At 34.4% G+C, this 15,927-nt stretch overlaps 1 protein-coding gene across 1 annotated transcript in view; it reads right to left on the minus strand.

The window, feature by feature from the left end:
• Window positions 1-6,586: 6,586 nt before the first annotated feature.
• The window catches only part of LOTGIDRAFT_203824 (hypothetical protein), a 52,867-nt gene continuing 43,526 nt past the window's right edge, over window positions 6,587-15,927 (minus strand). Inside the window, exons 7-8 of the mRNA XM_009055410.1 lie at window positions 12,069-12,088; window positions 6,587-6,603 (exon numbers count right to left, since the gene is read on the minus strand). The gene's annotated coding sequence lies outside the window, so the exon portion shown is untranslated. The remainder of the gene's footprint in view (window positions 6,604-12,068; window positions 12,089-15,927) is intronic.

Genomic DNA, 15,927 nt, shown 5'->3' on the forward strand with positions numbered 1-15,927 from the left:
AAGTCAATGAAAACAAAACATCAGTAAAATATCTATTCAAACTGATAATAAAATGTATCTTTGGATAACCAATAGTGACAATTTAGCATTAATTGCATTTGTAAGTGTCAAAATTATCTCCCAAAGTATCCGTATTTTAGGACTATCACTTGACAAATCACTGTTAAATACCGGAAGTATAAAGAGTCTCACTCAGGATGACACAACGGAATTATCAATTCAACACCCAGCGAGATTCAGCTTAAGGAAACTGCCGAGAATTGCCGAATTCTTTAAGTGAAAGTAGTTGTACTGCAGTGAATAGATATTTTTTTCTCCGCCTATATCATCAGATATCAATTGATGAAGAGTTACATATCTAAATTGAAACATGTCTGGCGTGTTGCAAAATAGCTAAAAGCGTATTGAGTTGAGTTGAGAACCAGTATAACAGATAATAGCCCGGAGACTACTGTCACTGTCCAATCAGTTTCGCATTTGGCCAATATTTTTTGTATGAATAGAAATATCATCTCAAAATCTCACTGATACTGGTGAAAATATCAACTAATGAACAGATTATTCTTGGGATAAAAGATTTTCCAGAGGAGATTTTGTCCGATATGTGGTTCAATTTCACTGTGTTGGTTTTTTTTTTTTTTTCAAAATGTCTCAAAGGCAAATGTATATTTATATCGGCTTGCAGACATTCTAAAACTAAGTCATACAATATTTTTTTATTTTATGTTGAATCTTTGTGAAATGAGAGTTTATTCAGTAGAGACTTTGGATAAAAGATTTTCCAGAGGAGATTTTGTCCGATATGTGGTTCAATTTCACTGTGTTGGTTTTTTTTTTTTTTTTCAAAATGTCTCAAAGGCAAATGTATATTTATATCGGCTTGCAGACATTCTAAAACTAAGTCATACAATATTTTTTTATTTTATATTGAATCTTTGTGAAATGAGAGTTTATTCAGTAGAGACTTTTCGACTCGTTTTAGAAGTACGAAGGCTACTGTAAAAAAAAAATAAAGAGGTTAGCTTTTTGCTTTAACAATATTCTAGACATATTGTGTAGATTGACAAATGTTTTTGAAGAGTTGAAAAATTTTCTTGGTTTTTTTTCTTTCGAAAATTGCCAATTTTAAGATAATAATTTTGTCTAATAATTCAAATTTGAAAAAATTTTACATTCCCAGCACTATTTTAGAATTGTCAATTTATTCAATGTAAACTGTGTTTTCAAATTTTCAAACGTATGCTGAGAGAGTTACTATTTTTGTTTCAGATGGGGAGAAAAGCTTCCACAGTTTGAAAACTCGGTAATGATGCAAACTCATCACTGAAGACTTTGATAGTTCCAGATTTAGCTGAAACCAAGGAACTGGATGAGTTGAAAAATTATTCACTTCCACCATAAAAGCCAGTTACAATTTCCCTTTACTTCCGGTACATAAGAGATAACGAGAGATAACGAGAGATAACGAGAGATGCATTGAGAGATCGTATGGAAGATGGATAAACCGATCTGCTGTAAAAACTCTCGCATTGTAAAGTGTCTGTAAATTTTCAGTATCTAGAGATACATGGTCAATGGTCGTGTACTGAAGGTTGGCGCCTATCAGTTGTAAACTATATTGATGAGTCGTAGGGGGGATTTAATTGTAATCGTATATTGAAGATGGTTGGTTTAATAAAGGTGCTCGCTTGAGCGATTCACTGTTCGATAATGTTTTCACATTGTCTCTACTCATTAAATCATGTTTTCATGTCTGATTTGGTTTAATACACCAATAACGTCGTTTTTTCTTTACTTCTCCAAAAACATGATTACATGTGTCCGCACGATGATTCCGCAAATCCTCCATTGTATAAAGGAAAACGAGTAGTACTGGGTCAGTATTAAAGGGGGAGAGGTTCCTGCAGTAATGATGTCATAAAGGGGTTAAAGCTGTCAGTAGTCGTCTGAAAACGCAAAAAAGTGGTTCACTGGGCTATCCGTTACGCTTAGGGGGTGTTACGTTTGAGTTTGAGGCCACATGAAAGCAGAAAATTGGATTTGCATATGATCGGCTCTGGTCCGTTTTTTATTAAATTGAGTTTTCGTTTGCTTGCACGTGTAAGGGCAGTCATCCATTTAAAGTTTCGCTTTGTTGATAGTGAAGCGGTAAGCGAACAAAACAGGCGTCCAGTTTACGTTCCACACTGTGGTTAAAGTCCTCGTGAAACATCAAGCAATGATTACCACGAAATCTTGTAGAACAGAGATATCTTTATATATGCCTCAGTATAGAAGGTATCGAAGAGTTTCATGATGCTATTTTTATAAACGCGGTGAAATGTAGTAGTGGAGAATTCAGTCAACACGCAGTTTTTCTTCTCAAACAAAAAACCTGTGATATATAGATGCAATTCTACAACAAATCTTGCTAACAAATACAATAAAACTATGATACAGACTGTATGAGATTAGTAGTAAAAAAGCAGGAAATACCGAAGTTTGCATGGCTATTGTATCCAATTGTAAACATGGATGGACTAATACTGAGCTGAAAACACACAGCGATCATTTAACGGGAATAATGGTGCTAAACAAGAAAAGTTTAAAAACGTTTGGAAGAAGTTAAATTGACATTTGATAGAAGATAAAGATGATAAGGCTCATTTATTTCATACACACGAACTAAGTTCAACTTTTATGCATTTTCTTGATGAAACTCTTTTACAATATTTTCCTGGGTTGAAATGGAGATTAGGAAGAAACCTATAAAATTAGAGCTTGGTACAGGTTCTTAATATGCTGTGATGTCATTTCATTTATACAATAAACCATTCTCAAAATTAAATTTAGACAGAGAAAATGGTACTAGCTGAAGGTGTGATTTGTGGTACCGGTACTGCTAAATATGAAGACCAAACCAAATCAAGACGTATGTACTAGAAAACTGGCTGTAACGTTTAAACATCTTTGATTTTTTAAGAAATGAAGTGCGGGTACAACACATTTTATAAGGCGGCAATAGCCCAAAGCCCTTTCCGCCATTGACACTGAAACCAAGAACTAAGGGACACGCTGACAGAATGAAACAACCTGTTAAACTATGAAATCTGCGAAAAACGATACAAGCTTTACTCGAATATAGAATTAACACCGCAAGTTATATTTGACTTCAGATGAAACTAGACGCAAATACATGATTAATGATCCAATTTGGATTATAAATTTTGCTCAAGGAGATAAATGAGAGCTGTTTCATGTGAAATCTGCAAATAATCATCTCGTGTGGAGACATGTCGATGAGTTGTGCTATGATAATAAAAGTGATATAAATGATACAACCAGAGAGGATGATTTTTCTTCACAATGTCACAATGCTACTAACTTCATCTTATGCCTTGGCAAGATTAGTCACCTTTCGTACATCATAGAAGTTTGTAAATGCTACGATTGGTACGTTACAGAATACAGCCAACCAAGGTCTCGACAGCATATCTGTAAATAATAGACCATTATTCCAAGCCTTTCTGTCGAGGTCCCTGATTGGCTGTATTTGCTGGCGTAAAATCTTGTCAAATTGCTGCATTGTGATACAAGAATAGTTTATATTGCAGTCATGGTATAAGTTTGTAATAGATTGACGTTGTGAAAATGATGATACAGAGTGTTGATCAATGTGCCGTTCAAAAAAGAGGCAACATTACTTTGAATACATGTAATTACCATTTTTTTTCTTTTGGTAATTTGGACTGATTAATTGCTTCAAATGTAAAATGCTCTACATTTTTGTTGTACAATGAGATTATTCTCAGCATTTTGTCTGAAGTCATACAAAGTTTCTCCAGATCCCGACTGTTCTTGGCGGTAACAGCCAGCACTCCTCCACTGAGAACATCAGATAAGTTTCGAAGATTGGCTAACTTTTTGACTGGTGGTACAAACAATGACTAGCATTTCATTATTTAAATATTTTTTAAAGCCTCGCAACGAAGGAACTGGTTTGGGCTATTGTCATCTTGGCTTTAGATGGTAGAAATTGACGTCATACCATACAGTAACCTCATTGGGGTTCTCAGTTGTAAACTTACAAGGCTTAAAAGACAACGTCTCGCTAAATCCCGCGCTCAATATTTTGATTGTGAGATTTTGGCCGTACCTGTTGTTAGTGTAGCGATAACTGAACGTAGCAGGGTAACAGCTTAATCATTATTGTATCACTGCTAACGTTTTTACACCTTCAACGAAAGAGAGCGTCGTGAAGCGCCGAAATGACGTATTCTTCTGCATTCATTAACCACTACTACCTCAAAATAAATTATATAACCACATTTGACGTAATACAAGATGGCAATCTAAAATTGGCAGGTTCAAAATAAGGAATTTAAATCTACTTAAGGACAGTTCTTTATCTGTAATGATAAGAATTGATCACATGTAAGGGGAAGTATTGTAGGACATGTACTTGAATGAAAGAATGATAATTGAGCAATTACATTGACGCAAAAACTGCCATTAATTTGATCTTTCGAACCTTTTAAGCATTCATTAATTCCAAGCCAAGAGCATACATGTATTTATAGTTGTCTGATGTTACACTTTGGAAGTAACATCATAGCATCATGTTTTTTAATTAGTGATTTTTTTTTCAGATAAGGATAGCACTTTCATCTTTATATCTTTTCTTCGTACTTGCACATTTCTTAGACGTAAAGTAAAAAATCAGTCCTCTTTATACGAAGAATTTCAAGACTGTTAAATATTGAAGATGCCGGTACCGTAAGTGTTGGCATAAAATGTAAAACACTTATTAAAACTGTCTGTCCGCCATTGTAATTAAATTCGAATGCCAAAACTCATTTTTTTTGTAAAAAAAGTATCTCTCAATTTAAGGTTTTTTACATAACAACTTTATTTGGTTACGTCGAACAAATGGCGTCTGTCGTCTCTGGATCTGAAAGTCACCTTCACTCATAATTTCAGTCGACCTAGCTGTAAATAGGTACGAGTAAGATCACTACCAAGAATGGATCCTTAATTGTTCACTTCAACTTCGATAACTTTAATTTGGCAACCCATTTAGACAGAAGTCTAATTTTTAATAGTTTCCACTAAACTACAAAACATACAAGATTACAGAAAGAATAAAATCACAGAAAATAACATAAAACGTATATACATTTACAATGTAACATGGATGAAGAAAGAAATATGAAAATGTAACCACTATATTTCCCCACGAAACTACGAATAAAAACACAGAAAATTTCATAAAACATATATACATTTACAATGCATCACGGATGTAAAAATAAAAATATAAACACTGTGTTTCTTATATGATGGTTATAAGTTTTTTAAGTAAAATGAAATGGTGAGAAAAACATAAGGAATGGTTATAAATGATGTGGAATCGATTAGTCATTATTGTTGGTAAGAACAAACTTCTTCGGTTCTTGTTTAAATGTACTATCCTTGTAAAATATAGCCTGGTTGTTTTTTTGTTCAATGTACCCATTTCAACCTCGAATAACTGCAAGTCGAGTTGAACCACACTGTGTAACATTAATATGAAAATTATGTAAATTTAACATTTCTTAAGGTCCATTAATTCAAGATGTTTGTATAAATTCAATAACATATTCTGTAAAACAGAAACCGAATAGATTTAACCTTGTTAAATTTGACAATTGAGAAATGCTTTCCCATACAAAAAAAAATGAATATGCAAGCTCACATAGATATCCACACGAATACAATGTTAACAATATTGACTTGCTATAATAATACAATCCTTACTGGGGAAATACTGTCATGTGCCAACTCACTTAACTTTTGGAATCCGACAAAGTATGGGAGATTGTTTTGTTGAGGTCAACATCTATATGTACATAAAGGATAGATTCAAACGATTTCTTCTGATTCTGGTTGGATGATTCAACACGTCATACAGTGGAATGAATCCATCCACAACTAATGGTTTCGGTCAGATTCATCAAAGATAACAATTTCGTGGACAAGCCTCTGACGAGTCATTGGACACCAAAATTAAAGGACCCGACATTTCCAAACAAATCGAAGCCTTTGGAACCAAAGTGGTCTTAATAGATTGAATCAAGAACAGATTGAGCTTCTGCAATGTTTGGGAAACATTCTGGCTTTAAAGCTCATGCAAGTATTATCACTTTTAACACGAGACTATTCTGATTGGTTTGTCATACTCTTCGTCCAGTTATATTCGAAATGTTTGAATCGTATCTACGTCTATCTGAGAAGGTAACACGACTCCTAATGACCTATCCCTAGACATACTCCTATTATATCAGTCCTTTTTTACATTGGTTGAAAGAGTACTTGGTTCTACCAAAGCAGATTTAATGATTACTAATCATTTTTGTAAACTGAGCCCGTTAAAAATAAACGGGTCTTAGTATATTACACCCTTTTTTATACCATATTGTCTCTGGGCATTTCTATTCTGTTTTTTTTTAAATAATTAAGTCTGGTTTTGTTGTTTTTAGAGTAAGTGTGTCATTTTCTTCTCTCCAGAGAAATAAAGGCGTCCATTATTAGAGGTAATGAACAATACATGCAGTAAGATTTAATATACCTCAATATATTACAAACTATAGAATTTTATTCATTATGGTATACTCACCAGAGTATACTAGCTCTTACATATATGAACACAATTTTATAGATAACAATTACTTTGATAAATAACTTGCGACGTTTCGACGATGATACTTTCGTCTTTATCAAGCTATGATACAAAATATACAGTGTACAGCTCTTACACGACAAAGGTAAAATAGGTCTCATATAGTTATGACATGAGAATAACCATAGCAGTTTCAAAAATAGTGACTTGAATGTATTTTACATAATAAGAGTGAAAGAGCTTTCATATCGTTACACAGACGAAAAAATGTTTCATATCGTTATTTAATTAAAATAAGGAGAAAGGTGCTAAAAGATAAAAATTTCTTCCATTAAAGAATGATTATATATTACATAGAAAAGATGAAAGATTTCGCACAGTTATTATAAAAACAAAAGAGTTCTCATACAGACATGTTAATTAGTGCAAGTGGTTGCATAGCAAGATACGCCCATTTCCCTGATAAGTTTTCAGTATATCAAGGACAATCGTCAAACTGTGCCAAATCGTACCAAAATCAAACTGATCCAATATATATCCATCATTTAGACCGACACAAAAAGTTTCATTAAATTCTGATATGAACTTTGACCTCCATCACGTTCACAAGCCTCATTTGACATAATTTTGGTGAACTATAAGTGTAAATTCAAAGAAAAATGTCTCTATCGTGTTTGGACGCGTATATCTTAAATGAACAACCAATGAGCAATAACCGAAAATCGTCACATTTGAACTTGACCAATAATTTGGGCGTGTAAAAACGAAAGATTTCTTATACACTGATGCTTTCTTTCATGTGTCCAGTCTTTTACTTATTGCATAGAAAGACCAAAGAGCTCTTTTATTGGCTTTAAAGGGACATGTGTGCCATTAAGGGGTTGATTTTAGTCTAGAATATATGTAGTCTTCGATGTACGAAAATCACATAATTCCTATATAAATACTTCAAAGTCGTCATTTTAACATTCAAACGCAGATAATTCTGGACACACATGGATTCGAAGGCTCAAATTTCGACGGTGTTCTGTGAACACTATTACTGATTAGCTCAGATAAAAAAAATCCAGTTTCTGAGAATAAAGTATGATGTTCAAAAAATGGCATATCTATCTCTTTAACAGAAACAGAATGAAAGAACTTTCAGATAATCATATCAGGAAGTCTGTTGTAGGTATTACATAGTGGACTGAAGAGCTCTCATATAGTTAACTATTATTGGAATATTTGTTTTTATCGAATGCGTGTTTCCATATCGGTTTACTGACAGTTATATTGAAAAGGAAGCCTAGTACAGAGTTTGAGACAGACGGCTTGGCAGTACGAGGACATTTCCTACTCTCTGTCACATTGTAAACTTATTGCTAGAGAAACAATTCAAGGTATGCTCATAGAAAATTTAAAAGAATTTCGCAATTAATTCAAAATAAAAACCTTGACCGAGATGTCATCAATACATATTTGCATACCATGATTCATCAAGATCGGATAAAAACCATCGTTTCTACAAGGGCAATAACTCATAATCGTTTATCCGATGATTTTCAAATTCAAACTCTACCAAGATCGCATCCAGATCCACATGCATACCAAGTTAATAAATACTGTAGGTTCTAACGTGTCTGCAATAAATGTGGACGGACGGACCGACGAACAGACAGGGGCAACGGCAATATAGGCCTACGTTAACATTTCTATTTGATCCTTTAGAAAGCATCTCTTGATTCACAAGATGTTTGATTTAGTTTTCTTTGTCAAGGGCAATGACTCGCAAATGACTGTTTTAATTGAAACAGCTCAACCTTTACCTGAACCTAAGTAATTTTGTCAAAAACCGATCAGAAAAACCATCATAAGCCATAACTCGAAAACTGTTCATAAAAAAAACTAAATAAATTATTTCAATTTACAGTACACAAGTATCATCGAGATCAGATACAAACTATATCCTCTATCGTGTCTACAAGAATTGTGAATTGTGCATCAGAGACCGAGAGAGAACACTGAACTCATTATTTTGTTTTCCTACGTTTTGAAAGAGTTGACGTAATGATGTAGTTATCGAACAATGCCAATTGTAGCATAATATGACCCTATTGATTTGGAACAAATTGTATTTGGTCTTATCTAGAATGTAATTTAATACATTCTGTTACATCTAACTAGTTTTATTCCACTTAATTTCATTTTTGGTATTATTCACATAGCCTTATTAATACCATACTAAAGGCGCCCATACACCATTTACATTACAACTACGAGAATTGATCTCAACATTGCTGACAGTTTGGTATGTCGTCCCACTACAAATAAAGAAATTACGGTTGCTGACAGTTTGGTATGTCGTCCCACTCTAAATAAAGAAATTACGGTTGCTGACAGTTTGGTATGTCGTCCCACTCCAAATAAAGAAATTACGGTTGCTGACAGTATGGTATGTCGGCCCACTCCAATAAAGAAATTACGGCTGCTGACAGTTTGGTATGTCGTCCCACTTGGTATTGAGGTCCAGTCAAAAATAACAGACATATAAATATTCAAAGAGAAACATTAAATAAATACCTAAATCACTTTTTTTTATCTGTATCTAGTTTAGTTTATGTTATTGAATTGGAGCTTTAATTTCGAAAAACATAGTATATTATTCAATATCGAGATAGTGCCAAATTGTCACAATGTTAAGATCAGCCATAGCGACTCGTCTGCAAGGCTGAATAAAAAAAATTAACCGAACATTGGCATACAATTGATAACATCAGAACAAATATGACCAGGCCATGTTTCTTTCTTTCACTTGAAGAATTGCTCGAAAATGAAAAATTGTTGATCAGTTCAAAGTGAGCACAAACTAAACATAGCACAATATTATGTCAAGTATATTTATAATGTGGTGCAAGCTGCAAACCGTCAATATATTTATATCAATACTTTTGATGAAAAAGTTTTATGCATGGATGCTCACAAAAATATTGATGCTAATACGTTTAAGTGTGGGCACCTTTAAGAGGTCTGTATTGAGGGATGATAATAAATCTCAATCTATCAGGTATCAAGTCACGAGTTTCATTTACACGTTAACAATGCAATTACAGTATAAATACACACGTATATTAAGAGAATCACCCAATGGGACAAATATAAAGTCATATATCACTTTATATCATTCCGTTGACGATTTAACACTTGAAGAAAATATCCGCGTTATTCTCCCGTGAATTAACACTGGCATGCAATAATGATGATTTCTTGTTACGTTCAACCTTGATTTAAGGCGTATTTATTTTTCAATACCTTAGAGACCGCAAATCAATTATTTCTATTTTCCGAAGTTTATAATACGGATGTTTCCAGTGTTAAACGCTTGCTATTTATAACTGAGACTTGTTTACTATGCTGTCAAGTAAATTGTTTAGCAGTAAATATTGCTGAAGCTTTACACAGTTACAGTATCCGGGTATAATGGGATAGACTTCTGGCAGATACCTGTAAAATAAGACATGCCGTGAAGGTAAACTGAAACGTTTTAGTGTAATTGCAAAAACCACAGAAATCGGAATAAAAATTAGAATGGTGCAAATTGAAGCTGTTCCCGATACACATACAAAAACCTCTTCTCAATAACTATACTTCGGTACAACACAACAATCTGAGACCGAATCGTAATAAGGGCATTGCTGTTTATCCGCACATTTCCGTGCTTAAATGAATTTGTACCGTATAAATTAGAAGCGGTAATAGAAATTATATATCATTATCTGTGACCGTTGTTAAGTATATCAGTGACCTACAAACACGACTGGAAAGAAACAAATTGCTCAGTGGAGTACAAAAAAGATTGCCTTCCAATCCCTCGCGTCTGCATCAATTACATAGCTAAGTCATTGCTTCTAAATGGTTTATCCTCGTTGGTAACTTTTCAAGTGATTTAATAAAAAACATTGAAGATATTTTTATCTGAGAAAAACGTGCCTGACATTTACATTTTCATATCCTCCTAATAGCTTTACCGGTCATTTATCAAGTGGAGAGGAAACCACGACAGTTACAAAATAACCAAGTAGGTTCGAATTGCTGAAAGCACTTTAGACAATTTTTGTCAAGAAGAAAAGTATTTAACCAATTGCTTTTTTATATGTTAGAAAAGATATCTTTTTCGTATGTATTTGTTCCATCAATATCGCCGTTTAGCTGTAAAGCCTGTTAACTTCTAAAGAAAAGTTGACCCCAGAGACATTTCTATGTTATAACCTTCAAAACATTTGTTCGTTTACATTTGAATGTTGGAAGAATGTTTTGCTTGCAGTGGGACGCTTTTTATAACACAGGACAAAGGTACTGTGTACACTTATAGCTTTGCCCACCTCCAGTAATGAATATGTAAGACTTTTTCCTTCATTCGGAGACATTTAAATTTCTAGGAATTCATTTGTACAATGGAACTCCATTGTTCCTAAAACACTGAAAGCCTAAAAAGGTGTTCAGTTTTGATTACATGTGTAAGTAAACGTAACCCAAGCTCAAACTGAAACTCAAAACGTGATTACAGGTGCGATGATTCCGCAAAATTGTCAATGTATAAAGGAAACCGAGTAGTATTGGGTCAGTAAACACATGTAACCAGAAAAAAGGATTTGGATAGAATTTGCCCCGATCCGTTTTTTGTTTAGGTTGCCTTTGAGTTTGAGTTTGTGTAAACTTGTAATCGGTCCGTAATCGCACGCTAAAAAGTACTCATTGAGCCATAGTTTGATTTAGAGGATACTTGTAAGCAAAATATATTGGATTTGCTAATTTGGATAGGATTTGCTCTGGTCCGATTTTTTAAGGTTGCATTTGACTTTGCGTACACATGTTAAAACAGCTTTCCACATCAGAATTGCCTTGGTGACTTCGACAATCCTGGAACGTAGAAATACGATTGTCTTCATAAAATCAGATTGTCTTCATAAAATCAGTAACGTTGAATGGAAATACTAAGCAGGGATTGTGCCAATATTTCTATTTGGTTTTCTCCAATTGGAATTGCAGGAATCAATAAGAAGTTATCAGATGTCTGTGACTGGTGATTTTAATTTGAGATTTCAATTGATACCAAGTTACATCAAACACGATAGAATGTTATTTTTAACTATTTTATCCGATTCTGAAGTAAATACAACAGTGGACGTGGATTGTTCATTGGTTAAAGCCCGTAAAACTTTTATCCTCTCGTTAACGATAGCGAATCAAAAACTTAATCTGGAAAGTCTATGATTTTTATATTTTCGTGTGCTCTGACTAATCTTCCAAGTAATAGAAGCTTAAACAGATGCAAATAATTGTCAATTTCATATCCGCTGTGACTAATGTTGGTTATATCTTTATATTTTTTTATGCATCGTAGCATAAACCAAAATTTGTCCAGAGGGAGTAATTTGCCATTGATAAAGTGACTATTGTTTAATAAACTATCTTGAGGAAGAGAAAAATTTTGACCATTGACTGAAGACAGTTCTACTTAAAAAGGACTAATTCGCCATTTGAAGGGGTTGATTTGGGTCTTGAAAATATGTAAATAGTCTTCAAAGGTAGCCCATCAGAAATGTACGAAAATAATAATGATTCCTTGGAAGGTGAGCTGTGAACACTATTACTGATTAGCATAGCATAGCTAAAGGATTCCCGTTTCTAAGATTAAGGTACGATTGGTCAAACAGCTGGAAAAACTGTATCTTTAAGACTTGATTATGTTATATTTCGTAGAAAATTATCTGTAGCAAGTTTCCGAATATATTACCATGCTGTCTGGAATTCTTTCTCAAATTCTGCAAATTAGAAATTAGTAAGTCTAGACTCCCAAGACACTAGAACGACTGATCAACTCTCTTTTCTATGATTATTTATAAAGATTTCCGTGTGATTCAGATCTACTATTCTACAGCTTTATTTTAATTTTTGGAAAAAAACATGTCCAATCAAAACCAACACTCAGCGGAATACGCATTAATGTTTTTGGGACTTCAGCTCTGGGCATTAATGCACTTATTGGCATGCGCGAATGTCTTCTGTTCTACTCGACAAATAAAAAATCCTGTACGCGAGATAAAGAATAATCTTTTGAAGAAACACAATTCCACCGAAAGCACAAGTGTCTCGGATTATGGCCCGCAACCTCAATCATAGAACAACCATGACCGCGAATTGAGTTCTGAACCATTTATTCATTGTAACCGAGTGATTATCTGGTGTACATACAAATCAAACACAGTTTTAATGATATCTCACGAACTCTCTAGATCGCCTTCAAATAATATTATAATTTCTTCATTTTGACAGCAGATCAAACGATCTCTTATACTGAGAGAAGTTGAATCTTCCTATAATAGTTTATAGCCTACGCCACATTTAAAAACTTCTATATTAAAGGAAAAATCTTAAGTAATCGCAACTTGAAAACAGACACAAAAAGACTCATTTCAAAATTTAATTAATATGACAGTATCTTTCACTGCATTGGTTTCTGCTTTAAAAAAAAAAACATTCTTATTTCTCAATTCAGGTATTTTTACCGCATGAAATATCATTTATATTTTGCTGACATTCCGGTATTTATTTAAGATGTCTTTGATGTTTTATACGTAGGCTCGTTTGTCTTATTGCGGACGAGTGAATTGAGTGGATTGATTAAAACACAACCCGGAAGTTCTTGCCTTTAGCACTCATATTTTCCTGACGCCAATTTTTCCGGTTGCGATCGTTATCCTGTGGATTCAAAAAGTACTTATTTGATCTATAACACTATGTCTGACTAGTTCTTTTGAAATGAAATGAAGGGAGTTTTACGTTTTACTATTCTGCAATGTTCTTTTGAGATTTTAGCTTTGCGACAGTAGAAAATATGTTCTGTATTTATTCTAACTAGTAGCAGTTAGTAATCTAATTCTGCAATAGATTGCTTTTAAGACAGTTAGATTTCGGTAAGATAATACCCCAATTTCACCAAGGTTCCATTCGATCTGTTCCAGATTTTTCCCGATGGTTTATTTTTTGATCGTCCCGATTGTCGTCTTGAATCAAAACCAATCCCGTTTTCTGACGCGAATGAGTCCCGACCACTCCATTATTGCGAAGGGGCGAATCACAGACGTTCCTCGAGTGATCGATTGTGTGTAGGTACACGGCACAGGTCCGGTGTGATCGATCTTCCTACGATGTTCGGCCTCAAATAACTGTGAAAAACGGCAGATATCGGCAGCTAAGCGACCGAAAGCGTCCACTATCTCATAGAAATCGGCCACTCCCTCACTTTAAGCGAGTCTCCATCAGGCCTTTAAGTTGTACCTTCGGATACTTGCACGTACTTTCGCGTACCAGAAACAAGTCAATCGGGCGGAGAACGTTCGGTACTCAATCGGGTAAAATGGACGATGAGGCGATTCATAACGATCAGTCGACAATCGGGTGGATCAAAAGATTTTATTCATCGGGGACAATCTGGTCCAGATCGAGATCACTTATGTTCCCTTCCCTGTTTTCATAAAACCTAAGTATTTGTTTCCATGAAAATTAAGAAAAAGAAAATGCTGGATATTTAAGATCTTGCTGAAGAATAAGCTACTCCTCCATATACATTAACCCTGTCTTTTAATATTTGTTGTCAGATTTGCCATCTTCTAATTAGCAGCTTGTTAAACCCTTCAAATGTTACCCCGGGTTTATGCATCTAGGAAAACATCCCAAGACATCCACACAGCGTATCAATCATGGTTTTCTCTCAGATAGCAAGTGTAGTGTAGCAAATTATTATTTATAGAACATTCATAAATTACTTTTCTTTCTTCCCAAAGGAGCTTTCGTTTTGTGATTCTATCTGGTTGAAAACGGGGCTAAATCGGTTGTTCGAGGGCTGACATGAAAAAAGCGTCTAGTCGTTCGGATGAGACAATAAACCGAGACTCAGTGTGCTACAGGCTGTGCACGTTAAAGATCCCTCGAAGTTGTAAATCGAAACAGAGCAGGCTAAAGCCGATGTCCTGCCGAAATTCCCCCCATGGTGTTGCCCGTCTTCAGTGGTGTGATCATTTTGATTGATGTGATCTTGGTCAAGTTTAATTATGAAGTTATCAGTGAAGCGGACGTATTTTGCTTAGCAACCACTTGTTCTTTCTGCTAAATTCCATTATTTGGTTCAATTGTATCTTATCTGTATTTTATTCTATCCCTAAGGGCATTGTCAAAAACAGGCTTCTTTTGTATTTCCTGAAATCGTTTTTTTATAATAGTTTAAATAACATATTCTTTCTAAAATAAATCATTAATTCTAAGCGTGAATTGGAAGCCATCAAAACCAGTAAATTTGAGTAAAAAAGGCTTTAATACCCAAAAGCATCAAATAATGTTTTGTATGGCATTCCACAGGTTGCTTCTTATTGCATGTCGCCACTTTCTTTAGATCTAACAAGGGAATACTGGATTCTGCTGGTGATATTGGTTGGAATGATAGTAATGTTTTTATTTAACGTTACAGAAGGAGACTGATTCTAATCTTTCAATTTTACCACGAGAAATGATATTACTTAGTCATTCATAATTAACTTTCTAATATTTTTAAACTATTGCAACTTGTTTTAGTACGAATATTTACTCTGTGACTTAGACCAGTGCTTTTATGAGACTACGTTCTCATCACCGTTTAACACTAATGTGAATTTGTCCTGGTGGTTGACAGGTTTAATTGGAATTTCTCGGTTAATTAAGTCTCAGGTATTAGCGGAAGATAAGTTTGTTAATTGTTTTACGGATGGTAGATTTTAATGACAATATAATCATAGACAAAAACATCTTATGGAATGGCCAACGGCTGGATTTAGAGATTAATTCAATGATACCTCGGGTATTTTTTCAAAAAAAAGGACAACTAGTCATAATCAAACGTACGTTTAATAAACCAGAACTCTTCTTGTGTGTATATTGAAAAATATTTTTTAAAGCATTTGAGCCTTCAAATACATGTTTGTTTCTTTCCAGCGGGAAAACTAAGTTCCTTGCATCAACCATCATTGCTCAGAGATTCTCTTATCGTATGCCTCTCGTGCACTCTGCAGAGTTAAGCCATGTGTCTACATACGCGTTATCATGGGCGTCTTCAGGCTACGGAATACGCGGGGTGATAACGCATTTCAGGAAGACCTTTTCCTTTCCTTTCCAGGTGTGTTGTAAACAACGCCACGAGCTAGCCACAGAAATCTCAATAAAAATGTCACTTGAGCATAATTATGAAAACTTATCCTAATATGGGAATAGTTGCCTCA

This window comes from Lottia gigantea (assembly GCF_000327385.1).
Source record: "Lottia gigantea unplaced genomic scaffold LOTGIsca_24, whole genome shotgun sequence".
Lineage (NCBI taxonomy): Eukaryota > Metazoa > Mollusca > Gastropoda > Lottiidae > Lottia > Lottia gigantea.